Raw genomic sequence first — 12750 nt, forward strand, 5'->3', positions numbered from 1 at the left:
CTTTAAATTTCATCCATCTGAGTAACTCAGCTTTCCCAGCTTCACCAGTGTGTCCACACCTCTTTCACTGATACTTCCCTGCCCCAGCAATCTCTTGGTGTGTGTGTGTGTGTGTGTGTGTGTCTCTCTCTCTCTCTAACTGGCCCCCTCTTGGTTGCTTTAAGAAAAAGTTAAAGCCTGACAAAAGAAACCTTACTAAGAAATTGAAGAGAAAACAAACCCAAAGAAGAAAACACAAAGGCAGAGACCAATGTCTTTATAGAGATGACTTCCTCCCTCTACAGTTACAAAAGCTGAGTCACAGACAGGGTTGCCTTGTAATTTATCAGACAAAGTCTTTCTTTCTGGAACACTGATGGAATTGGATGTTAGACCAATCTATGCTTCTGTCTAACCTCAAGGGGATTCAAGAAAGCATGGCTACGGAGTTTGGTGAGGTTCTTGGCCCCTTCTCCTTTTAGCCTGGTTTCCCAGCAGAGCCTCTGTCCCTCTAGACACAGGTTACTTTCCACTAGAGCTCCGCTGCCTCCATGGGTTCCCTGTAACAAGGGGAAACATTAATACACGCTAAGGGCTTGCTCCAAGCCAGGCATCGCACCCAGGGGTCCCAGTAAATTTTGTTTAATCTTCCTCACAACTCTATAATAAGGGTTATTGAATTTTAATAAGGAGTCACTGAAGGATTTCAACCCCAGGAAATGGCATGGTCTCATGATATCAGTCTTTCGGGAAGAGTAATTCCCTGTTGGCAACAGGGAGAGAGGCTAGATTGGAGGCTAGATTCGAGGTTGGAGACAGGGAGATCAATCAGCTGGTCACTGTTGAAATCTAGGGAATAAATGATGACGGCCCGATCTAAGGCAGTGGCAGAGAGAAGGGAGCACACTGGAGAGGGACAGAAAAATAGCATTAGCTCAACTTAATGACCCACTACATATAAAGGGTAAGAAGCAGTTGTTAAGGATAACTCTAAATAAGTGGGAAATCTGCTTCTGATTAAGAATTACAGAGATCAAGATAAAATAAACTTAAGATTATGCCACTATATAACACTTTTTAAAGAAAGTATCCTGTCGAGAAGAAATTACTCATTAAAATAGTCAGGAATTCTCTTTGGGGGCGCCTGGGTGGCTCAGTCAGCTGGGTGTCCGACTTCAGCTCAGGTCATGGTCTCACACTCTGTGAGTTCGAGTCCCACGTCGGGCTCTGTGCTGACAGCTCAGAGCCTGGAGCCCGCTTCAGATTCTGTGTCTCCCCCTTTCTCTGCCCCTCCCCTGCTCATGTTCTGTCTCTGTCTCAAAAATAAATAAAAACATAAAAAAAAAAAAAAAGAATTCTCTTTGAACAGTAACCTCCTTATTTTCCCCTATAGTATTCACTGGATTATTATCATAAAAAAGGAAAAGCTATCTGAAACTTTTTAAAAAGTAAAATATCACGTATCAAGAGCTTTTCAAGAGATAACGTGTTTTGGTTAAATTCTGTAAGAATAGACAATGAAAAACAAGCTACTTGGTATTTTTGGTTCAAACACAGTACGAATTCTTGTGGTTTAAAGACTTGGGATTCTTTCGAATGTTGGCTCAGTTAAAAAAAAAAAAAAAGCCTTTCTTGTTTATTTTTTAAGTGAGAAGAAGTGTGGTGCATTTTGTGAGTGTTTCTGTGTCCTTGAGAAACTAACTTTGCCCCCAGATTTAATAAGGTCAATGAGAGATAACATTTTTCATCTTGATCACATAACTGAATCTGCCATAAAGCAAGGCATCAAAGCTTTCACATATTATGAGGAAGTCGACAGTAGAAAAATACTCACGTAAAACTTAAGATTAGATCTTTTTTTTCAGTGGTCACCCAGCAGTTTCTCTGAAATCTTAAGAAGGTTCAACAGAATATCCAGAAATGTGCTGGCAAGGATCTACAGTAAATAGAAAATTTAGTTATAACAAGGGTGTGACATGAAGAAAGTCTAGCTGTTTTATCAAACAGAGAAACTAGTGGGGCTATGAAAATCTACGGGTAAGGCAGCAATTTGTGAGGCTGGTAAAATAACAAGTAATAAAGTAATGAAAAGGGAGAACTGAAGGACTTATTAAGGAGAGGCTCTGTCACCCACAAACAAGAAAGCATGGTCAGAAAGATAAAAGAAAAAGAATCAAATTATGTGCCATCAGTAGAGGACAAACTGGGCTCAGAAAATTCACCCCAAGTAACTGGAATTCAGAATGCATTTTTTCACATTATAAATGGTGGCTAGATCTCAGAGTAGCACACAAAAGCATTTTTAGAAATAAAATGCTATTTGCAAGGGGGGGGAGGGAGTAAAAATAATCAATACTTATATTTAAACCAAACAGGATATATTTAAGGAAAACTATTTCTAATCCATCCTGAATGCTGGTACTTAAATCTGCCCACGATATTGTCCCCTGCCCCATTGCTGTTCAACGTGAAAGAAAAATTGGCTCAAATCTGCCTGCGATCTTTGCCATACACCAGATTCTGCTCCTCCTGAAACATGCTGCTGCCTGTCCTTTAGGCTCTTGCTGGGACCCACTCAGGTTTCCCCTCTGCACTCAGGGACATCTCGAGTGCCTGGTCTGCCCCACTGGACTCTACTCTTGAGGGATGATGGAAGTAGGGTCATGCACAGACAGTATGGTCCACAGCATATCAGTGTTAATTCATTAAACATTTACTATATGCCCCAAATATGGCAGACACTACACTAAGTGGTAGGATAGAAGTACAAAATCTCAAATTTGTAGCTCAGGCTGAAATTCAGGTTAAGCTTTTAGAGGTCATTCACGCTGTTATCAAATTCCTTTAAGTAAACTTATACGGGAATAATTAATGGTATTTTTTGAAGCTCCATTTAAATACATAAGTCAGTTTGCATCATAAGGGTTATCAGCGCTAGGCTGGAAGATGAGGACTGACAAATTATATGTACCATTTTAGACAAACTTCATATTACTGAGCCACTAAATCAATCTGCTTTAACAAAATTCTGAGTTCACCCACAGTGTATATCTTTACTTTCTTATTGTAACAACTGGGGGTTGAATCTTCATGACTAGAGCTTATCTCTAATATATGATTTTTAAAGTTAAAATGGTGCAGGTGTTAGTCTGAAGACAGTAGGGTTCACACTATGAAAAGGACAAAGTTTGCTTCTCATTTGGAGATAGAATTATAGATTATATAGTTACCCCCTCAAATGACCCATTAAATTCACAAGAAAGTTCCTAAACTTTCTTGGTCAGTAGAAGGGAAGTGGGTGGGGAGGATGGGTGAAATAGGTGATAGGGATTAAGGAATGCACTTGTGAGGAGCACAAAGTGTTGAATGGAAGTGTTGAATCACTATATTGTACACCTGAAACTAATATTACACTGTATATTCACTAACTGGACTTTAAATAAAAACTTAAAAATAAATTCACAAGAAAGTTCCTTTAAATTCACAGGGAAGACAATGCTTCGGCCATTTTCTTTTGAAGACAAGCCCCGTAAGACAGTACATTTGATCAAATTACAGATTTATTTATGTGATTTCAAAGTTAATATCATACAAATGCATTAGACCTAATTACACTTGAAACCTGAAAGAAAATGTCTGGACCCCAATTAGACCTTAATCACTAGGAATCTATTAATTGCTTCTCCAGAAGTTATAAAAGTGAATAAACTTGAGAACATCTATTAACTATTATTCAAGGGGTGAGGAGGACTAAAGATTTTTTTAATTAAACTTTTTGAGATAATTGTAGATGAAGTTGTAGGAAATAATACAAGGAGATCCTGTGTACTTTTACCCAGTTTCCCCTGGTGTTAGTATCTCACAAAACTATAGCATAATATCACAACTGGGATACAGACGCTGATAGTCAAGATACAGAACATTTCCATCACCACAAAGCTCTCTCGTATTGCCCTTTTACAGCCACACCTACTTCCCTCCCACCCCCACCCTCTTCATCCCCTGGAAACCACTAGCCTGTCTTCTACTTCTACAATTCTGTCATTTCAAGAATGTTATATAAATGGAACCATACAGTATGTAACCTTTTGGGGTTGGTTTTTTTCACTCAACATAATTCTCTGAGGATTCATTCAGGTTGTTATGTATAGCAATAGTGTGATTCTTTTCTGTATCTGAGGAGCATTCCAGGGTATGCTTGTTTAGCCATTCACCTTTCAAAGGACATCTGGTTGTCTCCAGTTTGGGGTGTTAAAGCTTCTAAAACATTCGGGTACATATTTTTATGTGAACCTAAGTCTTCGTTTCTCTAGGATAAATGGCCAGCAGTGCAAATTGCTGGTATGGAGGCTTAAAGATTTTGGGCAAAAGACAGTTGAGTCTGAAGGTACCTATTGTCCCCATGCAAAAAACAAAAAACAATACCAAACCAAAATCAAAATCAAAACAAAAAGAATGTAAGGTCTTCTTTGGGATCATCTGTCTGGGTGACTCAGGCAACCAGGACAGTTAAGAGGTTATTTATGGAAGAGTTTGTTGGGCCAAGCATTCACAGGGGTCCTGGTATTTACCAAAGGTAGTGTGTAGTAGGAACCATTCCACAAGTAGAGTTAGAAACACTAATGTGTGAGTATGAACAGGGAATCAGTATCTTTTGAGATTCACAGAGGGCTGAGTCTACTCCCCTGTGAATGAACGTAAAAGCTGAGCATAGTGAAGATTTCTTTTCAAGGTAGGAAAAGCAGGAAGGAGAGAGAAAGACAAGACACAGTCTGACTTTCCTGAAGGACTACTGTTAGGAGTGTATAATACTCTAGAGGCAGTTTTTTACTGTCAGAGGCTGTTAAAAGAACTTGGCTACTTCACCCAGAATGCTATCTGGACCCAGACTGCCTAGGTTTGGACTCCGGGTCAGTTGTATGACTTAAGCACTCAAAAGATAATAGTTACTCCCCTCCCAAGGACAGGCACAGCTCTGGGGAGACAGTTCTCTACTGTACTGAAGAGAGCCTGCGTGGAGCCTTGAACATCGATCCCCTGGTAACAGAGCACCGTCCAGCAATGGGGTGACCTCTAGTGGGGAGTAAAGGCCTCCAAGAAAGGAAAAGAGAACGGATTCCTGGCAGAGGAAAAATCCACAGGAATGGTCAACAGTGGGAACACTCAAGCCCCCCCAAATCCTCTAGTTGTTCACCATAGCCTAGTTCCTAGTTCCTAGTGTCCATGAGAGACAGTGACTGGTTCAGAGACTAATTCCCTGGGACTGTGAAAAGCAGGACTCTGGGGGTAAGTCTTGAAGGGCTGGCACGGCCTAACATTTAAAACTCCTAACTCCATGCTCTGTGGCACCACCTAAGAGACTTCATGAGGCTGGAGCCACTCATCCTTTGGGATGAGGTAGTCACCTAGGTGTCAGTAACAAGGGCTCCCAGCACCACACAGTGCTTGTCTCAATCCAAATAACAAAACAATAAGGAGGTTTTAGTGGAAGCATGTGAGTCACTGACTTGATGGAAAGTTCTAGTTAATAATCTTTCTCTTTTATATTTTTCTTTTGTTAATATTGGATCACATCTATAGAACTTTAAGATAGTATTCTTGATGGTTAAGAACTAATGGAGAAAATCTGTTGTATTTTAATATATACTTATTAAACCTAACTTTAAATTGTTTTTCTATATCCAATATATATATACATAATGTATTGATTTATTTTTCATTTTGAAAGGCCACTGGGAAAAGGCAAGACTAAGTGCTACATTCCTGGTTCAAATGGACTGACATTATGCTTACATAGCAACTTTGATCAGAGATCAAAGCAGCAGACACTTCAGCAAAATGCACGGGAAAAACGGCATACCTGGAGAGAGACGCATTTTCAGATCTGACTGCCTGCATTTTCTAATGTCAGAGGGAAGTACTAAAACTGAGCGGTATACAGCAAATGGAAACCCAAATCTGGATTCTCTATACCTCATGTGGTTATTCTTAACCTTTTAAAAGGATACAGTTGTTTTAAAATATAAAAATAACCTCAAAGAACCATAAAATAAGAACTTCCAATGGAGTCATTAAATCCAAACTGCTAGCACTTTAGAATGACTGTTCTTAAAACCCAAGCGCTGCACAGATCCACAGATAGCGGGCAAGGAAAAAAAGCCGTATCTAAAAGAAATCTAGCTCTGTCCAAGTAAAAATTGTAACAAAAATTTAATTCCTTCGCAAAACATTAATAATGTGTTTCTTGTCTGCTTATCTTCAATAGCTATGTTTCTCTAATAGAGTGCTCTTAATAATTTCCAAGGCTCAGAGAGGTTAATGAGTCTAAGGCCGCACTGCTGGAAGTGGCTTCAAATTGAGTCTGCAATATCTCGAATAGGCCGTGCCACCTCTACACAATTAAGAAAATCAGTAGAAAATGGTTCATACAAAGCTTAGTTGTTTGTTCACAACTGTTTGCAAAACTTCCTGCCAGAACTCGTCTCTAGAATGCAAAAAACGGATCTGATCTGTGTATCCTTGTAGATGACACAGTGCCTGGCACATTTTTTTTGAAATCTAAACTTGGGAGAATCCAAGAATTCTTTGTGGGTTATACACTCAATTAAATTCATCTTAACAAGATGTTAAGGTAACATTTTTTCTTATGACTAATTCTACATTTTGTTACAAATTTTTACAAAATATGAATATGAGCAAAGAGAAGAAAATAAAAGTTACCCATAATGCTACCTACCAACTAAAAATAACTATTATTACTATTTTGGGTGCTATGATCCTCCAGCCTTTTTTCTCTGTATGAATATATATTTAATTCATACTCTAAATACAAATGTTAAACTTTTTTACTTACTGTATTGTGAACATACTTCCATGTTACCAGTCTTCCAAAACAATTCTTAATTTTTAATTTTTAATGGCTACATTCAATAATTTTCCATAATTTTATTAAATTCCTTAGCACATTAAAAAAATTTTTGTTCCGTATTTTTCCATCACACACATTTAAGCTGACATTTTAAGCCAATCAAAACAGTCTAAGAGAGTTTTAAAATAACATTTCTGGTCAAAATTTGACTATCATAATGGGTTCACAGGCAATGTATTTAAAAGATGGGACACAGATGGATCTGGCTGTAACATCTGGCTGTGGAACTAGTCTAATTTATGAACAAACAGTTTTACTTTGACAGCAATCCTGATGCAACACTTGCTTTACTCACTATAAAACTTCAAAGATTCTGCTGTTCCGTTAATCTTAAACTACAGTTCACTTTAGTTAGGATCCCTTTTATAGAATCCTTGTATATCCATTTTTTTGGAAGCTGTCTTAGAAGACCCCAGGAAATAAATTCTCATAGATCATATGATGAGGATCTCAATTCTTAACCTTTGAGGTATCTGTCCAAAATAAAGGCAAAATATATGGATATTTATTTTGAGCTTCAAAAAAGGAAAAGGGTAGCCCTCTTCTGAAAGCATGGAAGTAAATTTTTTAAAAAGAACTGAGAATATTACCCTTTCAGGATACTGCAGCACCATGAAGAACATGGGAAGGAGGAAGTTTATAAGTAGAACCTTCTGAATTTTACTTCTGAGTCTCAAAAATAATTGACAGAAGTTCAAAGAGTAATTTTAAGATAGATCTGGATCTGCTACAGATACATTTTTACTTTATATGTAATTTTGTGGTATTTCCAAGACTAATTTGATTTATTTAAAATCCTTGGGCCGCCTGGGTAGCTCAGTCACTTAAGCTTCCAACTCTTGATTTCAGCCCAGGTCAAGATCTCATGGTCGTGAGACTGAGTGAGATTCTCTCTCTCCTTCTCCCTCTGTCGCTCTCCACTTATGCACACACTCTCTCTCTAAAATAAAATTCTTAATTCTGTGATTTCTTCAATTACTTCATAATTAAAGCCTTATTAATGCAATAAAGGTGAGGTTGATTTGAAATGTGTGAACTACAGAATGCTACTAGAGGCCAGTTCTTTATTTTTAAGTCCATATAATAATTGGAAGTAGGCTAATCAGATATTACTTAGTAGAGGTTCTTAGGAAAGAAAACTTACTGATAAAAAAAACAAGGATTTATTTATATGTCTGCTATTACTATGCAGCAACTGCTTAGCAATATGAGATAGAAAATATTTAACATTTACTAAGTTATTACATTCCAGGCACTATTTAAGTGTTTTTCCTGGAATACCTGATTTAATCCTCATATAAACCCTTAAGGTAAGTATTATCATTATCCTCATTTTATGAGCAAAAAAACCTATGGCATAAAGTTTGGTTTCATAAAATTCTTTTCCATATAATGAAATAGTTTGGAAACTTTTTCCTCAAAGATTACATGAAGGGAAACATTAGTCTAGCCCACACACTCTGAATTAACTCCTTTCAAACATCTCATGCAAAGTAAAGTTTTCAAACTGCGAAAAAACCCAATAAATACCTGGAAATGTTTCTTTACAGGAAGTATTAATCACATGCTTACAGGAAACATTCAGCCATACATTATGAATTAACTCTTTGCAATCATCTCAAAATAATCCTTTCTAAGTGTGAGAAAACAACCACAAAATATTTGGAAATATTTTCTACTTTATAGGAAGTGACTAAATTCCTGGACTCATTATTCTCAAATATCTCTTACTCATTGGGATAATGAGAAAATGCTTGTCTAAACTTCTCTTTCTCCATCAGAAAATAAAAAAACACCAAATAAGGATTTCCGATATATATTTCCTCTGATGTTTGTATTACTTATAGTTTTGCATTATTAAAATTTAGTTACAATTCAACTTTTGAAAAGATATTGGCTTAAAATAAATAAAATTAATTGTTTCCAAAGGGTGTACTGGTATCCTGGATATTTTATTCTATTCTAATACTTTTCAGTATTTTCCAAAATCTTTACTGTGCCAATTTTACGCCGTTTAAAATGCTTAGCAAGGGACCTTCCCCCATAGGAAGTCTTCAGCTTATATTTTGTAATTATATAATAAGTATATTAAATAAGCACTGGGAAGTCAATCTGAAGTCTTTCATGCACATGTATTATTTTTGTAATAAAGTGATTTTTAAAAATATCAGTTTTATCTACAACAGCAGCACTTTATTTATATGACCTAATGGTGCCACCTTGTGGCCCACCTGGGCTTCAACTGCAACTTTAGCATCTAGGACGGGAATAAAGCAAGAGGGAGTGCTTGTAAGTTTCTCTTTGTTTCATTTCATTTTTTTTAAAGTTGTTTTTTAAATTAAGTTTCTTTATTTATTTTTAGTAATCTCTACACCCGACGTGGGGCTCAAATTCACAGCCCTGAGATCAAGAATCCCATGCTCTGCTGACTGAGCCAGCCAGGTGCACCCCTCTCTTTGTTTCATTTCACCGTTACTTACCATTATAATTCTCAATAATCCTTAATTAGTGAAAATTCAGAGTTGGGATGAAGCTCAATGTTCCTTTAAAAAAAAAAAGTTTACGGGGGCGCCTGGGTGGCGCAGTCGGTTAAGCGTCCGACTTCAGCCAGGTCACCATCTCGCGGTCAGTGAGTTCGAGCCCCGCGTCAGGCTCTGGGCTGATGGCTCAGAGCCTGGAGCCTGTTTCTGATTCTGTGTCTCCCCCTCTCTCTGCCCCTCCCCCGTTCATGCTGTGTCTCTGTCTGTCCCCCAAAAAATAAACATTGAAAAAAAATTTTAAATAAATAAATAAATAAATAAATAAATAAATAAATAAATAAAAGTTTAGGGGCGCCTGGGTGGCTCAGTCAGCTAAGCGTCTGACTTCAGCTCAGATCATGACCTTGTGGTTCACAAGTTCGAGCCTCACCTAGAGCTCTGTGCTGACAGCTCAGAGCCTGGAGCCTACTTCGGATTCTGTGTCTCCCTCTCTCTCTGCCCCTTCCCCGCTCGTGCCCTCTCTCTCTTAAAAAAAAGTTTACCTAACATAATGCTGTACATCAATTATACCTCAATTAAAAAAATTAATTTTTAAAGTAAAATTAAAGTACATTAATAGTATAAATGACAACTCTAGGATTATTCAGAAATCTAAATCTCAAACCCACCATAGCAGATTTTGTTTACACAAAACTGAAGTGCTAAAAAAGTGATGTTCCTACTTATTCATTTATTTGGTGTTACTTAAAAAATACGGGAACTACAACTTTTTGTAAGTTATTCCTTATTTTCTAAATAGTTCACAAAATTTAAATCAGATTCACATCAGTTTGAAGACACAAGTGTTCTCAGGAGAAACTGAAATTCTTCCGTGAAGTTTCTCCAGCCAGGAGGCCCATTCAGGACTATTCAACCCAATCTCCTTATTTTACAGATAAGGATACTGAGAACCAGAGAGGCTGTAACTTCATAGGCTACTTTACAAACCAGCCCTTACTCTCAAGGTTCTAGCTCCATTCAGGATCCACAGTGAAAATAAAACATACATCATCTACACAACATAATGTTTATCACAATTGTATTGTCATCTGTCTGCACCTAATGCTTTAAATTGCGCACCAGATGGGTGCTAGCATGTCCTGCACCCTTCGTGCAAAATACCCATTCTAGTGACACAGGGCGGACAAGGCCCTCCCTACGCCCTGCAACCCCACAGAGGATCCAGTAGACATCTCTGAGGTGTCCTCTGGTTGCGTGTGAAGCTATACGAATCACCATAGTCTAGAGCTCCATACTGCTTACATTTACGGCCTAAGACAACCCTTAAAATGCAAGAGCTCCTTACACATTATTAGACCCACATCCTACCCGACTCATTTCAACTTCCAGGGGCCCTGGTAAATAAGGAGACACAATGAAAAACCAACTGAAGAGAGACTAAGGAACCAACTTACCAAACAGCCTCTAAAAATGGCATGTTTATTTATAGGCAAAAAAGGACCACCATTTGGGGTGTGAAGCATTTCCTATTTCTCCCTACTGGAAATAAGAATTGAAGTTAAGAACTTTGGTAGGAAGCGAGTAAAGGGTTGAGAAGTGTCTGAGACTTTAAAGGAAACCTTTGTTTCCTTTCCTGCCACCCCTTCTTTGGACTGGAGGCAACCTATTTTGGGAAGGCATCTTCTGATACCCAGAGAAAAGAAAGTAGAGAGTGACATACTTAGAAATGACTCTAGGTTCAAGAAAGAGAAATAGGGACTTTTTTCCCCTAAATTTTCTAGGCCAGTTTGTGAGGATAAAAATAAGGATTACAGGAAGAAGTTGTTTTGGCTGGGGCTTTTCTCGTGATGCCACTTAGGAACCTAAGATGTGGGAAATGCCAATATTCTAAGGCACAGCTGAATCAGCGGTCCTGATAGCCTGTTCAACAGCATAGTAATCCCAAGTGAAAGGGACAATGAATTATAGCAATCTTCTTTCCGACTGAGACCTGGCTTAACAGAAAGCATCTCCTGTTAAAATGGCAGATCCATGAGTTGGCTCAGTTTAAGTCTATGTATTCGGAGTTCTAGAGAATCTTTCAGAAATGGGAATAGGGCTGGCAAATCCCTATATCAGTTTCCTAAGAAACTATTTTTACAGACTGCCCAGAGACCTACCAGGTCGCTGTGACCAATGTGAGAAAGGGGGGTTAGTGACTAAGGATCTCAAGTTTTAATAGCAACATGACTCTTCATATAATTCCCTTGGTATGTCCCAAGACATAAATACTTAAAGGTTTTAAAAAATAACGCTAAGCTCGACAAAAATGTATCATGAAAAATACTTAAAAACAGCACTAAATACTAGCACATCAGGATGCTGAGAACCAGTACTGTAGTTATTAATGCTAGGCACTTTACATTTAAAATTTAAATAGACACAATAGTGGACAATGTAGTTTAATATACAACAAATTTCTGTCTATGTCTGTTGCCAGGTCTCTATTCTGTTCTAATAGTCTACGGGATATATATGTGCCAATATCACACTGTTGTAATCACTTTGGCTTCATCATAGTTCTTGGTATCTTATGTGGCAAGTCTCCCAACCTTGTTCTTCAAAAACATTATAACAATTGTTTGCCATTTTCTATCCCATCTGAATGTCAGGATTATTTTGTCATGTATGAAAGAAACCTTACTGGAAATTATATTTACTGCAAGTCATACCCAGATAACATGACAGAAACCTTACTGGAAATTATATTTACTACAAGTCATGCCCAGATAACATGGAATATCTGGATATTCTTTGGTATCTTTGGTATTCGTTGGTACCTTTTAATACATTTTATAATTTTCTCCATTAAGGTCTTATACATCTTTTACAAATTTTATTTTTAAATAACTTATGCCTTTATTTCTGCTTATGATTGAGGTCTTTATTACAGTTTTGTTATTACTAGTACTAAGAATGAAACTGATACATGTGTGTTGACTCACATCAGCAACCTTGCTGAATTCTTACTAACTCTATTAATACATTTATAGGTTCTCTTGAATTTTCTTTGTTGAATTACCATATCACTTACATAAGTACAGTGTGTTAGTTTAAAAACATGCCCGCAAATTCTTTACTACACCTTTCTTCAAGAGGAGGAGTCAAAATCCCCTCCCCCTGAGTATGGGCTTATTAATTCACTATTAGCAAATAGGATATGGTAGAAGTGGCTTCCAAGATAGGTCATAAATTAGACAATGAAGCCTCCTCTTTACTCTCTCATGGATCATTCTGAAAAAAGCCAGCTGCCATGTCATGAGGACACCCAAGCAGTCCTACAGAGGTTTGTGTGATGAAGCATTGTCACTAGACAGCAAGGAA

At 37.6% G+C, this 12750-nt stretch overlaps 1 protein-coding gene across 6 annotated transcripts in view; it reads right to left on the reverse strand.

The window, feature by feature from the left end:
• Window positions 1-12750, reverse strand: part of ANKRD46 (ankyrin repeat domain 46) — a 61561-nt gene that overhangs the window by 29285 nt on the left and 19526 nt on the right. For all 6 annotated transcript variants that reach the window (XM_045049934.1, XM_011291416.4, XM_045049936.1 and 3 more), the window contains exon 2: window positions 1814-1915. The gene's annotated coding sequence lies outside the window, so the exon portion shown is untranslated. The remainder of the gene's footprint in view (window positions 1-1813; window positions 1916-12750) is intronic.

This window comes from Felis catus, chromosome F2 (genome assembly GCF_018350175.1).
Source record: "Felis catus isolate Fca126 chromosome F2, F.catus_Fca126_mat1.0, whole genome shotgun sequence".
Lineage (NCBI taxonomy): Eukaryota > Metazoa > Chordata > Mammalia > Carnivora > Felidae > Felis > Felis catus.